This window comes from Thermobia domestica, chromosome 6 (assembly GCF_964235325.1).
Source record: "Thermobia domestica chromosome 6, izTheDome1.hap1.1, whole genome shotgun sequence".
Lineage (NCBI taxonomy): Eukaryota > Metazoa > Arthropoda > Insecta > Zygentoma > Lepismatidae > Thermobia > Thermobia domestica.
In genome coordinates, this window is record NC_137459.1 from 56,057,127 (window position 1) to 56,085,100 (window position 27,974).

A 27,974-nucleotide genomic window follows, 5' to 3' on the forward strand; every position below is an offset into this window, starting at 1 on the left:
ACGCGGTAGTCTGGGAGCGGAGCTCCCACCTAGCCAAAGGCTAGTCTGTAATATATAGAGCTACATGAACGGACTCACTGACAAAATCACTGACTCTTCCGGTTAATCTGGAAAGTTAAAATTTGCCAAGCTTGTAGCTTTAGGGTAGACACCAGCAGCAAAATTGTTAAAATTATATTCTTTACATTTTTAACATTGAGAAAGGGAGATGAAAATTTTCTCATGTTGTTTAAATGATACACCCTCTTCATCTCATAACTGTTAATCACTGATGTACGATGTAACTGATACTGTATCTCCATGAAGAGATGAAGTGGAATAATAAAATTCTTGACTATGTTTAATACGTAAGGTACTATGGAAAATATATTCCTAAAAATCACATGACTATTACTTCAGCCTGGTTGTTACGATTTATTAATTAAGATATTCTGTTAATTTGGTTACTATTTATTATTACTATTATTATTATTATTATTATTATTATTATTATTAATAATAATAATAATAATAATAATAATAATAATAATAATAATAATAATAATAATAATAATAATAATAATAATAATAATAACGATAACAATAATAATTTACTTTTTTGTGATCTGGGTATGTAACTATCAACTTGGATTTAATTAATGGCAAATGCGCTCAATGAGATTAAATCTAGATTATAGTTTCTTACAGTTTTGAAATGTGTTGAAATGACATTTCTAATTTTAGTTCTACGATTATGACTTGTAGCCTAAAATAGTTAAATGATTAATAATAATAAATGATTGTGAAATAATTCATGGGATGTGATTGATAGAGAAAGTGGGAGTACTCCAAGAATATCTACGGACACCATATTGTCCACCACAAACTCAGATGGACTTGGATTGAAACAGGGACCCATGAATCAGAAATATGAGTCTACTCCTGGGTGGCCGTATCTTCTCAAAATTTTATTTTCCCGCTTGGAGACAAGTATTACGATTATTTTTAACTTACGTTAGTTATACGTTTAATAACGACATTTATCGTTTTGGGTCAAGCTAGCCGTTATTCCTTAAGAAAAAATATATCTCATGCCAGTGAGAAATACACTGATACTACCTCCGAAATATTCTTGCTTCCGTCTCTGAAACTCTTGAATATTGGGACAGTACTTTATTATCTTTGGAATTTAACGTTCCGTTTCAGTTCGAAGGTTACTTGACCGTCCCGGTTCATTTTAGTACCTCGGGTTCGATTCTTGGTGGGAAAGCATTAAAAGCACTACAGTGGTTCTGATTCCGCCTTCAACTGTTAAAAGATAAAAGAAATCTCTCCATTTAACGTCGCATGCTTATGTTCTTCAGCCCCTGGGAAACAATGGTTAAGCCAAGTGAATGATGGTGGTGGAATGAGAATGTGAAAGGAAACGGGAGTACCCTAGAAACACCCAGAAACCAATGTTGTCAACCACAAATTTACTTGGCCGGGTATCGAAATATGGACGCCATGCATCCGAGGCAAGCGCTCTATCACTGAGCTACAGTAACCCCAGTGACTGTAGATCCACGTTTGGCTTGTTGTAGGAAAGAGCCACTCAGCTTCAATAAATAAAGAAACAAACAAACGAAGGCTGCATATGTGAGATGCAAAATTACAGCTTAGGAGGTCCGAAACTATCTCTTATTGAAAATCAAATGTCTGGATTGTCTTGCACAGGGGGAATGGTAGCATGAAAAATAGTTTTAAAATAACCGATATTATTGGCAAATCCATAGCTCTCGATGTCGCTGAGAATAATAATGACACTGCCGATAGCATTAAAGTCCAAGTCCAGCACCGATCGGTATGAAAGGGGAGAAAAGGTCCAGCACCGAAAGAGGAGAAAAGGTTACAAAAATATGTCTTAAATTACTGAGATTAGTGTCGAATCCATAGTTTGGATGCGCCAGGAAATTAGGTTTCAATCACGATGACATTTAATCCCAAGATTAGGCAAGAACGATCATGTCAACTAGATTGGGAATGCACAGGGACAATGCTGAAGTGTTGAAATTTAGCGTCCCTTTTCACCATCGACACTGTTTGATTTGATTTAATTTGAATTTAACATATCTTTCAGCAGCGAGGTTAAATGAGACGTGGAATTACAACTTAAGGTCCAATTCGAAACACCAATGTTACCCCAGCAGGAATCGAACGGAATCGTCACGGAATCGTCGGTGGCCATTAAATCAGCGGGCAGGGACTTCTTCAAAATGATATCTTTGTTCCCTCTCTTTCCTGACACCATAAGAGGAGGAGGAGGTACAAACGAGGGATTACAAATCCTAATCTTTTATTTCTTTCTCTTATGAAGAAGAAGAAGATAAAGTTTTATATCTGTCTTTCTCTTTTTTAATCAACAAGACAGAGAGAAAGAGAGAGAGAGAGAGAGAGAGAGAGAGAGAGAGAGTAAACTTAAGGAGAGGGAGAGGAGGGAAAATAGACGGAGAGAAAATAAAAAAAGAAGAAAAGAAATAAGAAAACTCAAAATATCAAAATATAAAAAAATAAAGAGGAAGAAAGAAGACAAGAGACAGACTGCATTAGACAAAGAGAGGAGAAGAAGGAAAAATTATTCTGATCCTTTCTGATATGTTTCTGATTTGATTTTTAAAAGAAAGAAACAAAGAAAACGAAAAGATGAAAGACAAAGAAAGGAAGAAGAAGAAGAAGAAGAAGAAGAAGAAAACTCTCTCTTTTTGTGTTTAATTTATTTATCTTTCCTCGAGAGAGGAAGAGAGAAGGGGAAAGAGAAAAAGAAAGAAAGACCGAGAGGAATAAGAAGGAGAAAGATGGGAAGAAGAAGAATCACCTTTCCCCTTATTCCTTCTTCTTCTGTGAAAAGAGGGAAAGAAATTTCTCTCTCTCTTTCATATCCTTTTCCGTTTCTTTATCTTTTTTGGATAGTCAGAGAAGTGAAAAAAATGAATGAGTGACATATATTCCGTTAGAACAGATGGATCCTATTAATGACAGATGGAACAAAATTAAATAAAATCATTACGTCTGCAGGTTAATTACCCACATGTATGTTAAAGGAGACAAACATGAATAATACATAATGATTTTTGAAGAATTGATCCAATGAGGTTTTACGAGAAAATGGGAGAACACTAGCAAAAAAAAACTAAAATAAGAATAGATACAATGTTCTTTATCACAATGTCACATGGTCGCATATCTAAAGTGCGATCCTTTGTCATAAGATGTGCACTATAACTGAATTACCATGTACCCCTTTTTCCCCTTCCACGTAGCGAAAAACGTATTGTTTACAACTATGGGAGCTGATGACACATACAAGTAACAATACTGGTTATGTAACAAACATAGGGAAAAATCGTGTTGAGAAGGACAATATGTGGAGAAGAGTAGGTAATTTATGCTCCTAGATTTGTTTGAAAGGAACTAACATTTCACAGTGTTGCCTCTTAGGCTAAACGAGGCAGATAATTAAAGAAATATGAAAAGAGTTGAGGTAATGAAAATATTCTGGACAATGGGACAACCGTGAGGAAACCCATGGACTCTTCTGAATAAACTCCTGTTCAATGCGATGACCAATATAAATAGTTTATTGGCCATGTGTGTCATGGTGTAGGTAGTAATAGGAAATAGGACACATGGTATTGCCAGGCAGTTATAATGGTAAGAGTAACATTGAACGAATCAAGAGCAAACAAACATGTCTGGGAACAATAACATAATCTACACTGAAAGTAACCCCTCCCTTCACCTTCTCCTTCCCTCTTTGATGTATGAACATATGAGATTATCACAGGATAGAGCTCTGCAAGAGCTCGGGCCAAGTCCACGGGCTTAGACTCGGCTTAGCTCGTGGGCCTGACTAGAGTCTAGAAAACATATATTACTTAGAGCTCGACCGGCTTGGGTTGTAAATTTTTAAATATAGAATCACATCTCTTGGGCCTTTTTCGGCCTAACTTTGTAAATATACTGTACAACGATATTTATCGGACTATTATTTCTGGATAAGTTTTAAAGCCCAACTGCAAAATTAAACCTCCAATTGCTGTAAATAAAAGTACAATTTTGCGTTAATTAAGTTTCGGCAATTCTCTTTTTTAAATGTAACCGAGAACGTTCTGCCGCTTTTTCACCCACTACCTTCGAACATAAATACGTCACCTAAGACGTACCTGGAAGATCAAAAATAGTCCCCATCAGCATCGACGACCTTCTGCCAGTGTTCTGAAGGCCATGAATGCCATCGTGACAGAAATTGGTGGGCTGTGAAGTGAAGATGGTACAATGTGCATTTTGTAAGTCTACTAGAGATTTGAACTGGCGCCCTCTAAGGTGATTGTCCTAGGAATGGAACAGGTGATAATCAGACGGTATAATGTCTGGGGAGTATGGCGGATGCAATAGTGTTTCCCATTCAAGGCATAAAATGGTGTCCCGGATCATCCTAGCCACGTGCTTCTTAGCATTCTCCTGTAACAGGATGACCCTTTTGCGATTCAGAAGTGATGGCTCCAGAGCTTTGATTTTTTTCTTGAACACGGCTCAACTGGTGACAGTACTCAGTTGCATTGATGTTCTGACCAGCTAGTAGCAGTTCCCGATGCACGATGCCACGAGCAGTCCACCAAACAAACAGGAGGACCTTGCAAACCTCTATCAAAGGGACAGCGAAAACAAATTGGAAGCAAATTGAAATCTCGTTGTTTAGGGATTCACTCACATTGGCCACAATTGATTAATAATATCACACGCTGTCTTATAATCAAGGGATTCCAAATTCGATTCCTAGGGTGTTGCAAGAGTGAATTTTTAATGGTTTCAAACAAATCTAGGAGCAAAATTATGAATTCTTCTCCAGACATATTTCTCGCAACACGACTTTTCCTTGTGTTTGTTACATAACCAGTATTGTTGTTTGTATGTGTCATCAGCTCTTATACGTTGTAAACATATGTAGTACGCCAGGTGGGAATGGAAAATGGGTAGATAGCAAATCAGTGGTAGTGTGATCGTTCACCTCTGGTGCTTGGGGTCCAGGGTTCGATCCCAGCACCCGCCATGTGAACTTTGTGGTGGACAATCACCGTGTGCGTGTGTTTTCTCGGGGTTCTCCCGTTTCCTCCCACTTTCTTCATTCCCCCATTTCACTCATCTCTCATTATCACCGTCTCCTTTAGCCTAACCGGCATAACCGTGGGACGTTAAACTTAAAGATTTAATTTCATTTCATTTCAGTGGTAGTGTGCACTTTATGACAAGGGATCCCACTTTAGATATGCGACAAAGTGAGTTTGGGATGAAGAACATTGTATCTATTTATTCCACCATTTCATTCATTTCTCATCATCACTGTCTCCTTTAGCCTAGCCAGCATACAGTGGGTCGTAAAACTTACAGGCTTCATTTAATTTTATTTTTTAATTCATACCAAAATATGTAAAGTCAAATGTAATATATATATACATATATATATATATATATATATATATATATATATATATATATATATATATATATATATACATAATCATTATTGCGAACTATAATTTTATTACCTAATTGAAAATAAAAATTGAATTCGACCCACGGTTTTGCCGGATAGGCTAAAGAAGACAGTGATGATGAGAAATGGATGAAATGGTGGAATGATAAAAGTGGGAAGAAACGCAAGAATCCCGAGAAAACCCACGCACACGGTGTTTTCCCACCACAAAGCTCACCTAAGCTGAGATCAATCAAACCAGGAACCCCACACACAAGAGGTGAACGCTGTACCACTGAGCCACCACGGTCCTGCCTAGTTAATTTTTGTTAGAACAAATGAAAGTATTTTCATTCACTTTCTCTTTTTCCCAATTCCCCCTTCCACTCAAAGTCATCTATGTATCGTTACGATCAGCTGACTGCCCTAGTAATGGGCGGTATATTTTGATCAGCTGACTTATCTGACAAGCAGCGGAATTCGATAGTGGATTGATTCGAAATATTTCAAAACACCTTTGTTAGATATAATCTCAATGTAATAAAAAATAAAGCACAATTATGAGAACCTAGTCCAATCCTTTTTCTCCCTTAACCTAGGTGTATAATCGTGGGACGTTAAAGTAAAATAAAACTCCGTCATGTACATGTGTATGGACATAATACTTCAATAATACATATGGTTGAACCTGTGATTGTCTAAGTTTCATTAAGTAAAAATAACCTGGTTAACTACGGAAAATAAAAGAGATATAACGTTCATCAAATCACACTACAAACTCTTCGGCTTAGACTCATATACAGCTGTTTGATATTCATTTCTAAATATCGTATTGCAAAAGCACATAATACAATTCACTTTTCCGTGTCTTCGTGATCACATATTTAGCCTTCACAAATTTCTGTGGGAAACCCTGATCCTATTGGGATCTATTGTAATACGAACCGCATATAAAGTTGTAAATTATTATCACATATTAACAGCAAGAAAATAATTTGTGTTAAACATATGAACAATGAAAGTTATGCTATGATTCACACCGAACGCTCTTTAGTTACACTAAAACAATTAATTTGGATCCAGTTGTGAGCTACAGAAATTAGTACCGTATTATAGCTAGTATTACTCAAACACTTCAACGAGAAGAGAACAAGGTAATCTTGTTTCTTAAAGGAAGAAAAAAGAAACTATTTTCGAAGAATCTCTAGGACGAATCGAACTGAAAATGCGTGGAAATCACTAAAGTTTAAAAAAAAATATATGAACGAAACTAAAGTTCTAACTAAATAATCGAAATTGAGTTCTACAACCCAAAAAACGTTATGCCCAGCAATATTGCTCTCAATTGTGTGAAGTCTGGTCCGCATATCCCATCGCACATTATTTCTGGATAGTTATACCGTAGTTCGTTAACCTTTAATGTTGGTAACTCTGCAATAGCCTTACAATGCTAGGTTAACGACGAGCTCCCGCCAACACTCCTAACTGCCATCAAGCGCACCAAAAGCTACACGAGTTAACATGGTTTCTATATTGACAATAAAAATCTACGGAGTTGCAAATTATTATAAACAAGGCATGTATAAGCCACGAGAAATGATTTCCCTAACTTCATTTTGTATCTTAAAAATAACTATATTTTTAAAAGCAGTAAAGTACTTACCATTACGGGAGTTGTACTCGTGATAACTGGCTGCAGATTTCTTGAAGCATGTATGCAAGTACACGTTTTTTTCACTTTCAGTAACAGCAAGAGAGAAATATAAACAAATGTCATACGACCGGTCCTGAACACATACCTCAATCTAGTTCTCAGATCCCTATGGAATTAGTTTGCGGAGGGGTGGGGGGTTCTAGCACTCGCGAAAGTCACTTGCTTAACTTGAGAAAATAAACTTAACTGCGCGCAGTCTCTTCGCCTGTCCAGCCAAGTCAGCGTTGCTCATATTCCGCCTCCCACGTAAGTCATGTGATGAATTCCCGCCTTCAACCATCCAATAGACAGTAATGAATCACAACCTCAAAACCCAATCAGAAAAGAGCCCGCTCTTTACGCAGCCAATGACTAATCTTACATTTCTTTTTCGAAATGTCATCGCGTGTCTTTCTTTCTCGATTTCCCGCGTAAAGTAATAACTGTACAAAATACACGTATGCATGAATGGATTTATATTTAATATGTGTAATATTTATACCTACCATTTATCTCTAATCTTTTAAAATCTAATATTATGTGAATATGCAGATAATAAACGATTACTTTTTCAAAAGATATTTCTTTATCTACGCAGTTAAATATCCATTTATTTATTATTTTAGTTCTTTTAAACTTAAAAAGTAATTTAAGAATAAATATAAGAAGTAATTTCCAACTTATCTAGTCGGAAAATGCAAAAAGACTACAACAAACTAAATTATTGTTACTAGTATAATTACCTCAATACTAATGGTTTTACGTTTTATTAACTGAGTCCGTTTTAGGATTGTGTCTACGAAAGTGAGAACGGTTGATTCCATGTTCGTCTCATTAATCATCGGACACCGACATCCTGTGTAATTTAAAGTACTATTGGATTCCCGTTTCTAATTATCTCTATATAGTTACACATACAATTTTATAATTTACTTAAAAGAAGGTCTAATGATCAGGACTTGTAAATGGTCTAAACGAGCTACAGTTTTAAGTGAAACAAGCTCTGTCAAAGACAGTAAAAAAAAAAAAAAAAAAAAAAAAACACTTGAAGTTTTCATTTTGTCCGGTAGATGGCAATGACTAGAGAATGTTTGTTATCGTTTAACGTCACGATGTGTAACTTATATCGTTATTCAAGTATACGCCTTTGAATATAAGAAAGAGAGTCATGGACAGACACAGTTGAAGTCATTATTACCCGTAAAGGATTTAAAATATTTACCTTATTACCGAACTTTGCCGACTACGATTTTAGCATCACTTTCAGCGGCGAGGCTATATGAGACGTGGATCTCAAGCGGGAATCCGAACCACATAAGCTTCGTCGGGAATCCATCTTGGGTCTCTCATTCAAAGGTATGCACTCTAACTTGTTAGTAACAAAGGAGCTCATCGAACTTGGCCGAGGTAATAGCTCTAGCTATCTCTTGTAAAAACCAGAATCCAAGAGTATTACCCTACGTTTATAAGATATCGCTTGGAGTAACGGACAGATATATTAACGTTACAATCTTATAGGGATTATTAGCAAGATTCTAGTTTAATAAAAAATCGTTGCCAAAACTGCACCACAAGTTTTGATTAACGTATCACTTCTTCTTGTATACGGGGAAAGATTTGAAATTTTGAAAGACAAGACTAAGTATGCAACAATAGTTTCAAGATATAAAATCTTTATTTAAAATATGCTCTACTTCTACTGTATAAATCATCTAATTTTATTGAGTTTAACTCATTTTATATGTTCTTCCACCTTACAGCAAATGGATGAATCAAACAAATGCATACCCATAAATTAAACAAAAGTGAAACTCAACAAATACATAGAATGCACCGTTACTTGAGAAAACTCAAGAAATCGCTTATGTGAAACACCCCAAATGCTACAAGGAAAATAAACCTTTCATGCCAAAAAAGAATGTCATCTACTTAACCTATAGTGAGCACGATAATCGGTTCATGATTATTGTTTCTGTCTTCGACGCGGAAATCTGAGTTATATTCCCAGTAAAAGTACAATTACCAGGATGAAGCAGTAAGACTTATACTACTGCGTATATGTTAGTCCGTCCGCTCGTTAATCCGCATGATTACTTTATGTACATCTCATACATGTAAGCTAGTTTTTGAAGTCTGTTTGTTGCAATATATACAGTCATAGCAATTATCTTGGCCGTGTTTGTTCGTGTAGTCAATTCGTTAAAACTTAAAGGGTAAGTGCAACTTTAACGGTGTTTATCTACAGCCCATATCCCATACATATAAGCGTATTTTTTTTTACAAATTCTGTTTTCTGCAATAGATAGCTAATAAAGCAATTACATCGGCTGAATTCGTTAATTAAGTCTATCCGTTAACAACTTAACGGGCAACTGCAACTTTAACATTGACTATCTACATCTCATATCCCAAACAAGTAAGAGAATCTTGAATTATGTTTGACGTTATATATATCTAGAACAATTATCTCAGCCAAGTTCGTTAATGGAGTCAATCCGTTAACACATAAAAACGGATAACGGTAAATTTAACAGTGGCTATATACAGCCCATATTCCATACATGTGAGCAAATTTTTATCTTTTTTTTGCAATAGATAGGTAGGGAGTTTAATTCGGCTGCGTCCGTTAATGGAGTCAATCCGTTATCACATTAACGGATAACAACGTCTTTACCGGTGGCTTTCTATAGTCAATATCACATGGATGTAAGTTTTTTTTTTAAATTTCTCTTTTATGTAATAGATTACCTCGGACGACTTTGTTAATGGAGTCAATTTGTAAATAATTTGTTGGTTAACGGTGACTTTAATGGTGGATATCCATGTCCTATACATATTTATTTTTGCGTGATCCGCTCTACTATCATTACAGGAGCATATTTATATTTTGTAGTTTTATCTATTACTATCCCATAACCACTGGTGTTGTTTTTTTTTTTTAACGAAAGATCCATAAATACGTTTAAGGTAGTGAGGAACTTAGAAACAATTGCGCCATGAGAAACATACAAATAGAGGTCATTTAATTTAATACTTAGCAGCTTTGTAAGTTCTTAAACTAATCGTTGGGAGATTCTAGTTTTAAATTTAGAAGCTTCCATGCATTAATGGCATTACAGCTAAAGTCTTTGTTTTTACCTAAGAACTCTCCTACTTCAATAACTACATCAAATGCAGTGGCGGTTTTCCACGTTTTTTCTTTCTCTGTTTTCTTTTTTGTTGCACAACTTTCTTCACCATTTTATTTTTACTCGTTTTCATTATCTTAGAAATTGTTATTTCTACCCTGCAACGAGTATGTTCTATATTACAGTACAAAGACTAGTTTATTAATTCTTCTCCAGTCCTTGCCTCTGTGAGTCGGGTTCCTGGTTCGACCCCTGACCAAGTAAGTTTGTGGTGGGCAAGGGTTTTCTCGAGTACTCCCGTTTCCTTCCACATTCTCATTCCTACAATTCTTCAATAATCATTCATTTGCTTTAATCACCTTTAGTCTAAAGGGCATAAACGTGGGACGTCAAGCTGAAATATTTCATTTCATTTTCATTTCTCCAGTCCAGGTTTCAAAGATCCTAATCACATTTGTGCATTATTCTGCAAACATACGTTTTAAGAATACGAACTAGACATAAGTAAAATTTCTAGTCTTTCTCGATTTCAATTCTGCTCAGTAGAAGAACTGTACGAATCAAATATAAACAGTTACTTACCAAATATCAAAGACAGAGTTTAATATTTAATTTCTCATTAAAGAAGTGATAAACTCTACTTTCATACCGCCAAGTGAACTTTGTGGTGGACAAACACCGTGTGCGTGGGTTTTCTCGGGGTTCTCCCGTTTCCTCCCACTTTCTTCATTCCACCATTTCATTCATTACTCATCTTCACCGTCTCCTTTAGCCTAACCGGCATAACCGTGGGACGTAAAACTCAAAGATTTCATTTCATTTTTTCTACTTTCATAATATTGCTTTTACAATATTTTAGGTAATTTGGAATGATAATATGACGGGCAAAGGAGATGGAAAGTTTTAAAAAATGATTTCTGTCTGTGCACTAGAAAAATCAACTTTCCGAATTTGATAAGTTAAATATACGCAAAAAAATTAAGTTGAAACTTTAAAGGTATTATCATTATGCCCTTAATGCTAAAGGAGGTGGGTGATTAATTAAATTGAATGATCACGGATAAATTTGTGGAATGAGAATGTGGGCGAATATGAGATAACCTTGAAAAGGAACACGGACAAGGAAATGTTTACCACAGATTTACTTGATCTAGGATCGAATGAGAGACTCCTTGCACCAGAAGTGAGTACTCTACTGCTAAGCCACCGTGACTTCCCCCCCCCCACACACACACACAGAAAATTCAAACAATTGTGTGTTAAAACAAATAAAAGAACAACCAGAATTGTTAATACTTTCTGGTTTGACAGTACATGTTTTCTAAACATTTATAACTGTTCTTCTCGAGTTCTAGCATGTTTGCAAAAAATAAAATTTTAAAATAATATATGTACGGAATGATCAACGAAAAATTTCCAGGTCGCGTGTTGCAAACTCTTCAGAGATAACAACTTTCTTGAAGTACTCTGAAAACATATTGAAAACAAGGGATATTGAACATTCCACAAATACTTGACGTTTTCTGAATTGAATAGTATTCTGCTACTGAAAACATTTGGAAGTTCCTGAGTTAAATATTTCGTTATTTCAGGTATATCCTGATAAGTGCTTATTTAATTTAATTAATTATGAAACAATACTTTACCTACCTATCTAAATGCCATTATTAGACTGCATCTAACTATACAGCCTGGCCCATTTTAATTTCTCCATGGATATATATCTCGAAAACGGTTGGTATTGGACGTTTCATCTCGTACAGGCAGCATGACTTTTCGGCCATTTTGAAAACGGTGACCCATATGAACCAACTTTTGCCACAACGCTGTTAAGTGTATGAAGATCTATCGAACGAGGTATTATTGATCCATATTTTCGTTTAAAATTTCTAAGTGGGGCCTACGCTCCATCAAAGGCATCCCTGGGGGGCACCGCGACAACATCATTCGATTTCATTCATGGCTTGCCTATTTGAGTTCTTGTTTGGGTCATTTATGTTCAACCGTTTTCATATTAGTGGTACTGGACGTTTATCTGATACAGGTAACATATCTTGGCGTCCATTTTGAATACGGTGGCCGATATGAAAAATCTTTTGCCACATCGCTTTTTAGTTTTTAAAGATCTATAGAACGAGGTGTCAGTCACCCCATAGTTCCTTTTAAAATTTTAAAGTTGGGCTCCGGGCCCCCCTTGAAGAGCGGCTCTGAGAGGCACTGCGACATCACAATTCGATTTGCTCCATCGTATTTCCTATTTGAGTTTTGGTTCAGTTCATTTATGTTCAACCGTTTTCGAGATATTTCCGTGGAAAGATTAAAATGGGGCACCCTGTATAATCTTGATTATTTGTTAACTATTATCCGTATAAAAAAAATAAGTATGTGCAAAGTCAAACAAATTAATGCTTAATATAAATTATAGTTTCAATGAGAATTCACGTGGGAGCGCAGGCAGAGTACAATATTTCAAACAAAAGCGCACTCAATAAAATGGGTGCACTTAGGTGAAAGTTGTAAGAGAACTAACCCAAAACATATATGTTTATAAACGGGTCGAACTGAGAACGTCCTCCGGTTCTATTCCCGATGGAGACATTTGGTCAGTAAAGTGTAAAAGCTTTTTCCGGCCAGTCACTCTGAATGATTTTTTTTTCTGAGTTTTCCTCATTCATACCAGGTAAATGTCGGGATGATACCACATATAGGTCCCAGGCCGCTCCCTTTCTTCCCTTTCCTTGGATAGTGAGATCGCCAAGAAACATCATCCTTCGTAATTGACGGGCTAATATGGCCATAGATGCCGAAAGCCTAGAAATCTAAATTCTAATCCTAATCCTTGTGTACATCCTTTTACTCTTTTTAAGTGGGTCAAAAAGTATGCCTTGAAGTGTGTCCTGTCAAAAATATGACGAAAATGTAATTGGGGCCACGGTGGCTCAGTGGTAGAGAATTCACTTTCTGTGCATGAGGTCCATGGTTTGATCCCAGCTTGCGCCAAAAGAGCTATGTGTTGGGCAAACATCCTGTGACTGGGTTTTATCGGGGTTCTCCCGTTTCCTCCCACTTTCTTCATTCATTTCTCATCATAACCGTTTCCTTTAGCCTAGCCGGCATAACCATGGGACGTAAAATTAAAAATATTTATTAAAAACAAGAAAATAAACTATACAATTTGCCTATTCCTCCTGAACATATTTCTTGGTCTATTTTAACTGTACACTTCCTTTAATCTTCAATTCTTTAAAATGAGTGTTCTGTATTTCTTTTTTTTATGACAATATAATGTGCTTCAGTTTCTAACAATCAGTACAATACCTAAGTATAAACCATATATAAAGTAAATCCAGAAATCTATACATAGAAATTGCTACACAGATAGCACATTAATATATAGACTGATGCTCTGTGTGGTCCAGGTACTAAAATAAACATTAACTTACTGTGCCAATATATCTACCATACAAGAAATGAAAAAGTATTGATTTTGAATTTACGATTTTATTCGACATCTATCTAATTTGATTTTTTGCAAGTAATTTCTACAATTAAGGAATATGACTCCTACGCTCAATGCGTGGCTAGCTTCTTTATTGACGGATTTCTAAGGTAGCGGCATTGCACCCTGTATGCTATGCAACCGAGCTTTACAACTAGAGTGGTCTGGTTGCCTAGATTCAACCTTGAATAAGTTGAGTTGATTTTGGCGTCCATTTAAGCAGCTAAGCTATATGAGACGATGGCCTGCTGATTAACATGGGATTCGAACCTGATAAGCTCCATCCGGAAATTGAACCCGAGCCTCAACTACAAAATCAAACGTGCCTTAATATGGGCACACACAACATACGTAAGTGCAGTACTATGTAAGAAACTTTCGTGAACAACATGATGTTTCAAACAAAAACCTTTGTATAGCGTAGAAATAGCTTTATCAAATTTAAATTTGAACGTCCTGTGAATACGGCGTATCTTTTCATAAGGGATGCGGCTACCTAATTGTTTACAATTAAAATAGCAGAAGTATATGCTTATTGCAATGGAAGAGTAACATCTATGGAAATATCATGGACACGGTATACTATCCTTTAAACATCGATTTTCATAAAATCCATCTTATTCACATCCTACAATACAAGGAAACCCTAATTATATACAAAACTACATGAACTTACATAAAACAACAGTTACTTCCGGTTGACAAGGAAAGTTGAAAGTTAGCATGATTGTAGCTTTCCGGAACTAACTCACAGTAAAATTGGCAAAAGTGGATATTTTAACTTCAGGCGGTCTAAAGAGGGTATGAAGAAATTCCATATGTTATTTAAATGGGCCTTCTTGGATCTATAATCTTATGTTTTCGGTACTTGGACTTGGAACAAAAATCAGTATTAATGTACGTTTTCGTTAGCTTAAATAAATCACGAATAATAAAAATTTTTAACTGCAGAGTGGTATTATGGGGAACTGAAATATCTTTCCCATGTGATTTATATGGGACATTTTCTACATCTAAAGATTATTGGACGCTTCCTGTAGGATACAGTGATTAAATTTGGCATGATTGTAGGTTTTTGGGACTAACCCACACAAAAATTGCTATAAGGGATTTTGTTTTCGATTTTAGGGAGGTTAAAGGAGCGAGGAAAAAATTCGCCATGTTATTTAAATAAGCATTTTTGGAAATATAATCTCATATGTTAGGTGCTTGGATTAAAAACTTGAAATTCGGTATGCTTTTACGTTTTCGTTAGCGTTATCTAAATTAATCACTAAAAGTAAAAATTTCTAACTTTAGAACGGTTTTATGGGGAACTGAAAAATCTTGTACATCCCAAAGTATTTAGGCACTTCCAGCAAAATTACAATGATTAAATTTGACATGATTATAACTTTTCGGGACTAACCCAAAGGAAAATTGCCGAAACTGAGTATTTTTTGTTTGTTTGTTTTTAAAGGTTCTAAAGTGAAATGAAGAAATTCCATTGTTATTTAAATGGGATTTTCTTGGGATATACAATCTTATCTTTTAGATAGTTAAAATAAGAAAGAAAGTGTGCAATTCGGTATAATTGTGGGTGTGAGATGCAAGGCCTTAGACGGAGCAAAGGCGGTGGACTAGCGGCGGAGCCACTAGATAGCCAAAGGCTAGCCTGTAATATAAAAACCTACATAAACGAATTCACTGACTAAATAACTGATTCTTCCGATTGATCTGCAAAGTTAAAATGTGGCATGCTTCTAGCTTTAGGGGAGACACCAGCACCAAAATTGTTAAAATTATGTTCTTTAAATTTTTAACATTGAAAAAGGGAGATGAAAATTTATCCATGTTGTTTATATGAGCATTTTTAAAATTAAATATGTTTTTTTTTTTTCTTTTTGGTAATTCTAATCAAGAACCGAAATCTAGAATGCTTGTAGGCTATTGATAGAGTTATCGAAGTAAATGATCAAAAATGAAAATTTCCAACTTTAGTTGGATTTATGGGGAACTGAAAAATTATTTCCCAAATTATTTAAATGACACGCCGTCTACACCTTATAATTATTAATCACTCATGTACGATACATACACTGATCTAAGATATAACTAATACTACTTCTCCGTGAGGAGATGAAGTGCAATAATAAAATTATTGTACTTGTTTAACACGTATGTACTATGAAAACATATTCTCAAAAATGACAGCTATTACTTCAACCTGATTGTTATTACTTTATCAATTAAGATATTTCGTTAATTATGTTATTATTATTATTATTATTATTATTATTATTATTATTATTATTATTATTATTATTATTATTATTATTATTATTTTATTACGATTTCGTGATTTGCGTATTTAATTATCAGCTTTAATTTAATTAATGGCAAACGCACTTAACGATATTAAATACGCAAATCAGGAAAACGTAATGTAATAATAATAATAACAATAATAATAATAGCAGCCAAATTAACAGAATATCTTAATCAATAAATAATGACAACCAGGCTGAAGAAACAGTTATGTGACTTTTAAATTAAATTTATATTCCATTATAAATAAATTAATAATTATAGCGTACATAACAGGTACAACGTTAAATAATATAAAAGACTGCACTGTAAAAGTATTCACATGAGCTACTTCGTGGTTAAGTGTTGGCGTCACAATATTCGGTGCGGAAGACCAGGGTTAGATTATCAGGAAGAACTGATATGATCCCACGCTAATTTGTAGGGCTACATTAATTAATTAATTTTAGCTATATATAAAACTACATGAACTGACATAAATTATTGATCACTTACTGTAGGGCTACAATGATTAAATTTGGTATGATTATAGCTTTCCAGAATTAGCCGACAGGAAAATTGCCACAAGTGAATATTTTTTATTTTTAGGGGGTCTAAAGGGGAGGTGAAGAAATTCCCCATGTTGGGTCTTTCTTGGTCTTTTTTGAACCTATAATCTCATACTTTAGGTACTTGGAATTGAAATGAAAACTTGAAATTCGGTATGCTCATACGTTTTCGTTATCACTACCTAAGTAAATCAGTAAAAATAAAAAAAAATCAACTTTACAGTGGTTTCATAGGGAACTGAAAAATCTTTCCCATGTTATTTATATGGGACACCTTTTACACACCCAAATTAATGGTCACTTCCTGTAGGGTTACAATGATTAAATTTGACATGATTGTAGCCTTCCGGGACCAACCTACAGCAAAATTGCCAAAAGTGAATATTTCTAGTTTCTAAGGGGTATAAGAGGGGATGAAGAAATATCCATGTGATTTAAATGTGCGTTTTTTTAGGATACAAAATCTTATCTTTTAGACAGTTGAAATAGAAAAAAAGTTGAAATTTGGTAGAATTGTGAATTTAAGAGGTGCGAGGCCGTAGACCGAGTAAACGTGAGGATCAGGGGGCAAAGCCCCCAGCTGTGCCAAATTCAGGAAATGTAATTAAAGAGCAAATGCACAAAATTCTCTCTTCATGCAAAGGCTGATACGAGGCCGTAGGCCGAGCAAATGCGGGGGCCTGGGAGCGGAGCTCTCAGCTAGCCAAAGGCTAGTCTTATATATATTCGGTGTGGAAAGTGGACGTGAAAATTCAAATCAAGTGATCAACGGATGACAACGCGAATGTTAGAATAAGATTAAAATGTATTTATATTTAGTGAGTAAACATTTAATATTGCTGTTCTCTATACCCTTAGAAAGACTTTCATCATTCTCCAACTAGTATAGCATTAACGCCAATGAAAACTTTTTACTAACTAGGAGTCAAATACAATATCACTATTAAAGGTAACCTGCCAAATGACTCAGCTATTCACCATATACTGGAGATAAAAGAAGAACCAACATGTCTTCAGAAATATTCATCTCCATTGCCGAGACTCCCTCTCCACTGGCGTACTGACTTACGTGAAAAATTGGAGCACACGGTTACGGGTTCGATTGCCAGTGGGAGACTATTAATATGTGTATACAATACGATGATTTTGATTATGCCTTAAACTGTAGGACCACATAAAGAAAAACTTTCTGACCAGAGCAATACACTTATTTATTAAAACTAAAGTAATGTATTACAGGTTCAACAAATTAACGTTGCTTTCTTAGTCATCCAATTACTCGTCCTCCTTACACGCTTAAAGGATAGGGTAATACGTAGGACGATATCTCATAATGCCTCGAGGGTGATGTTTCTCCTGGTGGATAGCAGAAAATGAAGTGAAGTATACGCCCCTCGGATATGCAGGTTAGCCTAAAGGAGACAGTGATGATGAGAAATGAATAAAATGGTGGAATGAAGAAAGTGTGAAGAAACGGGAGAACCTCGAGAAAACGCACGCACACGGTGTTTGTCCGCCACAAAGCTCACTTGGCGCGAGCTGGGATCGAACCAATGACCCAATGCAAGGGCAGAGGTGAACGCTCTACCCAATGAGCCACCGTGGCCACTGGATAGCGTAAACGCCTTTTGAGTTGAAGACGTGAGTTCAATTCCCGGTGAGAGCTCATTGAAAATTCAATCATGTGGTTCGAATTCCATGTTAAGTTGTAATTCCACGTCTCATATAACTTCGCTGCTGAAAGGGACGCTAAATCCAAATTTAAACCACATCAATCAGCATCGCTGGTGAAAAGGGACGCTAAATTTCAACACTAACATTTTTCGAGACTAGTATAGAGAAAAATCAACTTTAGTGGAACTTATTTTTTTATTTTTCAAAAGAGGTATCGTAATGACATTTCCTATAGACGAGTACTTATCAAAGAGACCTACCGTAAAAAATGACATGGTAATAATTAAAATAATGATTTTGGATGGTTTTTTTTTATTTTCTGCACTTCGTACCATTCTTTTTTACGTTTATCCAAGGATAGAGAAACACAAAAACAGTAAGACCGAGGATACTTAAAATACCCTTGTGCTTAAGTACTCTCGCACATAGTACCTCGAAACAAAGCAAAACAAAATCAATGTCTCACTAATTAGAAATGTTGGTAAAATTCTAACAGAAAATGTTACATTTCCAATTAGGAACTTTTCCTCTTTCAACTGTCCACTATTGGTCTTCAAGCCTCAATTTTCAAGAGTTGTTGTTTTGTTACCCACAATTCGTGAAATATCTTGAATGTAGTACTGTTCTATACAAAGTACAAGTTCAAATACTATAAGAAGGAGGAAAAACAGGAGCATGAACGTTCCAAAATATGAGTATGAAGAAAAATTTAAAACAATTTCGGTGGAACAGATAACCAGAAAGAAAATGTAGGAGAAAAATTGCGTAGAAACAAGGAAAGTGAGAAGACAAGGAAACAAAACATACTGCAGAGATCTTGATTTCTGTGTGGTTTGACGGAAAGCATTGAACAAGACAAAAGAAGAACAAACGGCCAGAAGATACATTTTTTACATATATAAGTAGGAATTAACTGTGTGTGGGTCATGGAAGTTCAATTTCCAGTAATGAGGTAAATAAGGGATATTCCCTACTATTTCCTATCGTTGGCTCAATTACAGGTATTTTAAGTGTCCTCGGTATTACGTTTTACGTGTATCTCTATGCTTGGTTAAAGATAAAAGAAAACAATAGTGTTAACTGAAGAAAATAAAAAAAAATCACAGAAAACAAAATAATTATTTCAACTATTACCATGATGTTTTTGTCAGGGTTAGTTCCTTTGATAAGTACTCGTCTGTAGGTTGATATCTTTGTTCCCTCTCTTTCCTGACACCACAAGAGAAGGAGGAGGTACAAATGAGGGATTATAAATCCTCCTCTTTATTCCTTTTTCCTATGAAGAAGAAAAAAGTTTTATCTCTTTCTTTATCTTCTCTCAATCAACAAGACACACAGAGCGAGAGAGAGAAAGTATTACTTAGGGAGAGGAAGAGGAGAAGAAAATAGAGTGAGAGAAAAGAAAAAAAGAAAAGAAAAAAGAAGGAAAGAAAAAAGTAAACCCAAAATAAAGAAGAAAGAAGATAAGAGACAAAGAGAGGTGAAGAAGAAAATATTATTCTTAACCTTTCTGATATCTTACTGATACTGTATGACTTTTAAAAGAAAGAAAAAAACGAAAAGAGGAAAGACAAAGAAAGGAAGAAGTAGAATAAGAAGAAGAAGTAGAAAACTCTGTCCTTTAGTTTTTAATTTATTTAATTTATCTTTCCTCGAGAGAGGAAGAGAGAAGGAGAGAAAGAGAGAGAGAGAGAAAGAAAGAAATAAGAAGGAGAAAAAGGGGAAGAATAATAATCCTCTTTTTCCTTATTCCTTCTTCTTTTGTGAAAATTGAAAAGGAAAAGAAACTTTTCTCTCTCTTTCATATCCTCTTCCATTTCTTTCTCTTCTTTGGATAGTCAGAGAAATGAAAAAAAATGAATGAGTGATATATATTCTGTTAGAACAGATGGGTGCGGATATTCCGTTAGAATAGATGGGTCCGATTAATGGCAGATGGAACACCGTACCAACAAGTAACAAGAAGTTGCTGACAGACCATCGATATTTTGAACAGAATCAAAATGGCGAAAGATTTCTGTTGTGTTGTACGTGGTTGCATAACTACAACAGGGACTGAATGTAATGGATAAAAGGAAATTAAATTAAATCATTACATCTGCAAGTTGATGACCCACAATCGTAACATGTATGTTAAAGGAGACAGACATTAATAATACATAATGATTTTGGAAGAATTTATTCAATGAAGATTTGCGAGGAAATGGAAGAATACTCGCAAAATAATAATAATAATAATAATAATAATAATAATAATAATAATAATAATAACATAAGAATAGATACAATGTTCTTCATCCCAATCTCACTTGGTCGCATATCTAAAGTGGGATCCCTTGTCATAAGGTGCGCACTATAACTGAATTACCAATTCCCCTTTTTCTCCTCCCACGTAGCGAACAACATATTGTTTACAACTATGGGAGATGATGACGTACACAAGTAACAATATTGTTTATGTAAAAAGCACAGGGAAAACTCGTGTTGAGAAGGAAGATATCTGGAGAAGAGTAGGTAATTTATGCTGCTAAATTTATTTGAAAGAAATTAACATTTCACAGTGTTGTCTCTTAGGCTAAACGAGGCAGATAATTAAAGAAATATGAAAAGAGTTGAGATAATGAAAATATTCTAGACAATGGGAGAACCCATGCACTCTTCTGAATAAACTCCTGCTCATTGCGATGACCAATATGAATAGTTTCTTGGCCATGTGTGTCACGTTCTAGGTAGTAATAGGAAATATGATACATGGTATTGCCATGCAGTTATAATGGTGAGAGTACCATTGAACGAATCAAGAGCAAACGGGCATGTCTGTGAACAATAACTTAATCTACACTGAAAGTAACCCCTCCCTTCATCTTCTCCTTTCCTCTTTGATGTATGAACATATGAGATTATCACAGGATAAAGCTCTGCAAGAGCTCGGGCCGAGCCCACGGGCTTAGACCCGGCTTGGCTCTTGGGCCGGACTAGGGTCTAGAAAACATATATTATTTAGAGCTCGGACCGGCTTGGGCTGTAAAATTTTAAATATACAATCACATGTCTCGGGCCTTTTCGGCCTCACTTTGTAAATATACTGTACAACGATATTTATCAGACTGTTCTTTCTGGATAACTTTTAAAGTACAATTGCAAAATTAAACCTCCAATTGCTGTAAATAAAAGTACAATTTTACGTTAATTAAGTTTCTGCAATTCTCTCTTTTAAAAGTAACCGAGAAAGTTCTGTCGCTTTTACACCCACTACCTTCGAACATCGATATGTTACCTAAGAGGTACCTGGAAGATCAAAAATACTACCCATCAGCATCGACGCCCTTCTGCCAACGTTCTGAAGGCCATGGATTTTATAGCAACAGAAATTGGTGGGCTGTGAATCGAGGAAGATACCAAGTGCATTTTGCAAGTATACTAGGGATTTGAACTGGCACCCTCTAAGGTGATTGCAAAAGGAACGAAACAGGTGATAATTGGACAGTATAATGTCTGGGGAGTATGCCGGATGCAATAGTGTTTCCCATCCAAGGCACAGAATTGTGTCCCGGATCATCCTAGCCACGTGCTACTTAGCATTCTCCTGTAACAGGATGACCCTTTTGCGATTCAGAAGTGATGGCTCCAGAGCTTTGATTTTCTTTTTCTTGAACACGGCTCAACTGTTGACAGTATACAGTTGCATTGATACTCTAACCAGCTAGTAACAGTTTCTGATGCACGATGCCACGAGCAGTCCACCAAACAAACAGGAGGACCTTCTTCTGGTGCAGTGCTGGTTTCGGCTGTTTTGGAGTCGGTTCATCAGTTGAACCAATGATGACGGCACCGTGGAGCTTTGTACAGGGCCCAATTTCATCACATGTCAACACCCCGTCCAGAAGTGACTCTTTCATCAGACGGAACAGCAAAGAAGCACATATATCTGTTCGCGTTGCACTCTGGCCCGCAATCAAATCATGTGGGAATCATCGACCCAACTTGTAGTGTTTCCTAAGTTGGTGGAGGTGCTGCCGAATGGTTTCTCTACTCACACTGAATTGTAGTGCCAGTTCCTCACATGTCAGACCACTGTTCGCCTCAATTGCTGCGTGAAGATCTTCATTTTGTACATGTGTTAATCTTTCGGCACGTGGTGCGTCTTCGAGTGTTTCTTCACTGTCCTTACAAAACCGCTGCACTGTCCTAATATTCATGACAAAGTCACCAAAGGCCTGGTATATCTTCCGCCCCGCTTCAGTGGCGTTTCTCAATTTGAATTCAGTGGCGTTTGTAAGAGAATACACGCCCTTACGACGCTTTATGGAGGTTCCATGTTCACACTGCTTTTAAGCAATTTCACGGTGTAACTGAACTTCTACAGCCAAGTAGTATATTGGATATACCCACACCAACAGCTGACCTTCGCCTTATCTCCATTGGCATTCAACTTACGGTGTGAGGGGCATTTGAACACAGACCTCCATAAAAAGCGACATAACTTACTTGGTTACCTTTATATTTCGGACTCATTTGATTATCACACGGACTCGAGCCGGGCTCGGGCCTAAAGAGTAAAATGGATTTCGAACTCAGGGCGGGCTTCACATTATAAATTCACGGGCCGGGCCGGACCTGGGCTAAAACTTCAGACCCGTGCAAATCTCTATCGCAGGGACAGCGAAAACTAATTGGAAGTAATTTGAAATCTCGTTGTTTAGGGCTACACTCACATTGGCCACAATTGATGAATAATATCACGCGCTCTCTTATAATCAACGGCTTCCGAATTCGATTCCTAGGGTGTTGCAAGAGGTAATACTGTGAAATTTTAATGTTTTCAGATAAATCTAGGAGCAAAATTACGAACTCTTCTCCAGACATCTTCCTCTCAACACGATTTTTCCCTGTGTTTGTTTTGTATGTCATCAGCTCCCATACGTTGTAAACATATGTAGTTCGCAACGTGGGAGGGGAAAAAGGGGTACATAGTAACTCAGTGGTAGTGTGCACTATATGACAAGGGATCCCACTTTATATAAGTGAGTTTGTGATGAACATTGTATCTATCCCTATTTTAGTTTCTTTCCCTCCCACTTTCTCACAGTATTCTCCCATTTTCTCGCAAATCCTCATTGCATCAATTCTTCCAAAATCATTATGTATTATTAATGTTTGTCTTCATTAGCATACATGTCACAATTGTGGGTCATCAACCTCCAGATGTAATGATTTTATTTACTTTTATCCACTACATTTAGTCCCTACTGTAGTTATGCAATCACGTACAACACACCAAAAATCCTTCGCCATTTTGATTCTGTTCAAAATATCGATGGTCAACGACTTCTTTTCACTTGATGGGATGTTGTTTCATTTGCCATGAATAGTATCCATCTGTTCTAACGGAATATCCGGGATCCCCCACTTCCTCTGGGCGACTCCCTTGCGTCGCCCTTGAAGGATTCAGAATCATGCAATTTAGGATAGAGCACATTACAAGTCCAAGACAAAAGCGCTCCGCCTCAGCTCAATAGCTAATAATTTTGGAGATATTCTTCCTCAAAGTTCATTTTCCCACGGTTTTGGACAGTCCTAGCTCTGAAAGTATGCACTTTTCACCAAGGGTTCACAGAACTCTTTCCCTTATTTTGATATGAGGAATATATATGTGTGTGTGTGTTTGGGGGATTTAGGGATTTCGATTTCTGGGCTCTTGGCATCTTATGGCCAATTAGCCCGTCACTTTTGAGGGATGACGTCCCTCGGCGAGCACACAATCCGGGGAAAGAGAAGGAAGAAAGGATCGGGGAAGGAAGGAAGCGGCCTGGGACCTATAAGTTAGGTACCACCCCGGCATTTGCCTGGTGTGAATGAGGAAAAACCAGGAAAACCTCATTCAAAGTGGCTGGCCTGAAAAAGCTGTTACACTTTTTCGACCGAGTGCCCCACCAGGAATCGAACCCGGGACCGCTCGCACCGAAGGCGAGAGCGTTAGCATATGTATATGTAGTATCTAGTATAAATAAAATAAAGAGTTTGTTTGTGTGTTTGTCTGTCTGTCTGTCTGCGGCCTGGGGACCAGACGAGTGGAACGAGAGTTACCAAATTTGGTCAGGAGTACCTTGGCTCAGGCTCCAGATCAAGACGAAGCCTTTTTTTTTAATTTCGAACCGGGGGGTCTCAGGGGGTGCGTTTACCGGAACCGGCTTGGGAACCAGACAAATTGACCAAGAGTTACCAAATTTTAGTCAGGAATACCTTGGTCCAAGATGCAGATCAAAGTTAAACGTTTTTGTCAAAATTCGAACCAAGGGGGTCTGAGGGGGGCGTTTACCGGGACATGTAAAAGTAGTAGAAAATGATCAATATTAGTGTTGAATTCAGTTTTCGGGGTCGTTGAAATCAAAGGTGAAATTCACGTATGGCAAGATAGCCCCCCCCCACTTTAGAAAATTGAAACAATGACTAGGTCATTCGTTTGTACTACGTTTGTACCGTTTGTACCGAAAATATTTTCGTTTGTACCATTTTCCTTACAGGGTTACTTGAGAGGTCGACTGGGGGGGCTATCTTGGCGCCAAGATAGCCCCCCCGTATCACAGCACAAAAAATTGGAATACACCATTCGAAAGCAAATCGTTTGTACCGTTTGTACCGAAAAAAGTTTTGTTTGTACCCTGATAGTATTCGAGAAACAGGGGATGATATTTGGGGGGCTATCTTGGCGCCAAGATAGCCCCCCCGTATCACAGCACAAAAAATTGGAATACACCATTCGAAAGCAAATCGTTTGTACCGTTTGTACCGAAAAAAGTTTTGTTTGTACCCTGATAGTTTTCGAGAAACAGGGGATTATATTTGGGGGGGCTATCTTGGCGCCAAGATAGCCCCCCCCGTATCACAGCACAAAAAATTGGAATACACCATTCGAAAGCTAATCGTTTGTACCGTTTGTACCGAAAAAAGTTTTGTTTGTACCCTGATAGTTTTCGAGAAACAGGGGATGACATTTGGGGGGGCTATCTTGGCGCCAAGATAGCCCCCCGGTATCACAGCACAAAAATTTGGAATACACCATTCGAAAGCAAATCGTTTGTACCGTTTGTACCGAAAAAAGTTTTGTTTGTACCCTGATACTTTTCGAGAAACAGGGGATGACATTTGGGGGGGGCTATCTTGGCGCCAAGATAGCCCACCGGTATCACAGCACAAAAATTTGGAATACACCATTCGAAAGCAAATCGTTTGTACCGTTTGTACCGAAAAAAGTTTTGTTTGTACCCTGATAGTTTTCGAGAAACAGGGAACGACATTTGGGGGGCTATCTTGGCGCCAAGATAGCCCCCCCGTATCACAGCACAAAAATTTGAAATACACAATTCGAAAGCAAATCGTTTGTACCGTTTGTACCGAAAAAAGTTTTGTTTGTACCCTGATACTTTTCGAGAAACAGGGGATGACATTTGGGGGGGGGCTATCTTGGCGCCAAGATAGCCCACCGGTATCACAGCACAAAATTTTGGAATACACCATTCGAAAGCAAATCGTTTGTACCGTTTGTACCGAAAAAAGTTTTGTTTGTACCCTGATAGTTTTCGAGAAACAGGGAACGACATTTGGGGGGCTATCTTGGCGCCAAGATAGCCCCCCCGTATCACAGCACAAAAATTTGAAATACACCATTTTAAAGCAAATCGTTTGTACCGTTTGTACCGAAGAAAGTTTTGTTTGTACCCTGATAGTTTTCGAGAAACAGGGGATGATATTTTGGGCGGGGGGCTATCTTGGCGCCAAGATAGCCCCCCCGTATCACAGCACAAAAAATTGGAATACACCATTCGAAAGCAAATCGTTTGTACCGTTTGTACCGAAAAAAAGTTTTGTTTGTACCCAGACAGTTTTCGAGAAACAGGGGATGATATGTTGGAGCGGGAGGCTATCTTGGCGCCAAGATAGCCCCCCCAGGTATCACAGCACAAAAAATTGAAATGCACCATTCGAAAGCTAATCGTTTGTACCGTTTGTACCGAAAAAAGTTTTGTTTGTACCCTGATAGTTTTCGAGAAACAGGGGATGAAATTTGGGGGCTATCTTGTACGCAAGATAGGCCCCCTAATGTGTACTTTTTCCATGTCCATTAGTAAGTATTGTATGTTTATCCATTTGAATTGATGTGTATTTAGAATTCTGGTTGTGCCTAAAAAATAAAAAAAATGAATTTTTCAGTAATAACTCAACGTTAGAATTGAATCGGCGAGTGGGAAAACAGTGTGAGTCCAAAGTAAACCATTTTGAAGTGAAGGCAAAAATAACACTAAAGATGGAGAACTACAAGTTGTTATGAAGAGCAGTGCAATTTGCAAGATCTTGCACGTTATAACAGAAGGCTATAATGTCCACTGTACATTTGTGGCATTAACAAAAGAAAGTTATTTTTTCAAATATCTCAAAATGCGTTTTCTGAACTAGTAGTGATTTTCCACTCACCGATTCAATTAAATTTTCTCTATTTCTGCCCTTTTCCTTAAGTAAATACGTATTATTCAGCAATGGCCTATTCGCTTTCGTCTATTGTCCATGAAAGCGGCAAACTTCTCGAGCCGTTAATGTGACAGATATAAACAGCTAATTTTTTCAGTTGGTGTAAAGCTGAAACGTGAAAGGACGCAGTTAGGTGAGCAAACATTTCATCTTTTAGTTTTCTTTGTTTAAGATTATTTCTGTAAATCCAGTATCTTTCTGAATTTGTACACACTTTGTTGTTATTTTTACGGTATTTATTTGCGGAAAAGGGCACAAATAGAGAACATTTAATTGAATCGTTGAGCGGAAAACGCATTTTGAGAAATTTGAAGAAAGAACTTTCGTTTGTTAATGCCACAAAATGTACAATCGACATTATAGCATTCTGCTATAACGTGCGAGGTCTTCCAAATTGTACTGCTCTTCATTGCAACTTGTAGTTCTACATCTTTCGTGTTATTTTCCCCTTTAACTCAAATGGCTTATTTTGAACTCACACTGTTTTCATACTCGCCGATTCAATTTTAACGTTGCGTTATTCCCAACAAGTCCTTTTTTTTATTTGGATATGTACAACAAGAATTCTAAATACACATAAATTCACATGATTAGACACATAATACTTATTAATGGGCATGGAAAAAGTACATATTAGGGGGCCTATCTTGGCGCCAATATAGCCCCCCCAAGATATCATTCCCTGTTTCTCGAAAACTATCAGGGTACAAACAAAACTTTTTTCGTACAAACGGTACAAACGATTTGCTTTCGAATGGTGTATTCCAATTTTTTGTGCTGTGATACGGGGGAGCTATCTTGGCGCCAAGATAGGCCCCCGCCTAAAATATCATCCCCTGTTTCTCGAAAACTATCAGGGTACAAACAAAACTTTTTTCGGTACAAACGGTACAAACGATTAGCTTTCGAATGGTGTATTCCAATTTTTTTGTGCTGTGATACGGGGGGGCTATCTTGGCGCCAAGATAGCCCCCCCCAAATATCATCCCCTGTTTCTCGAAAACTATCAGGGTACAAACAAAACTTTTTCGGTACAAACGGTACAAACGATTTGCTTGTCGAATTGTGTATTCCAATTTTTTGTGCTGTGACACGGGGGGGATATCTT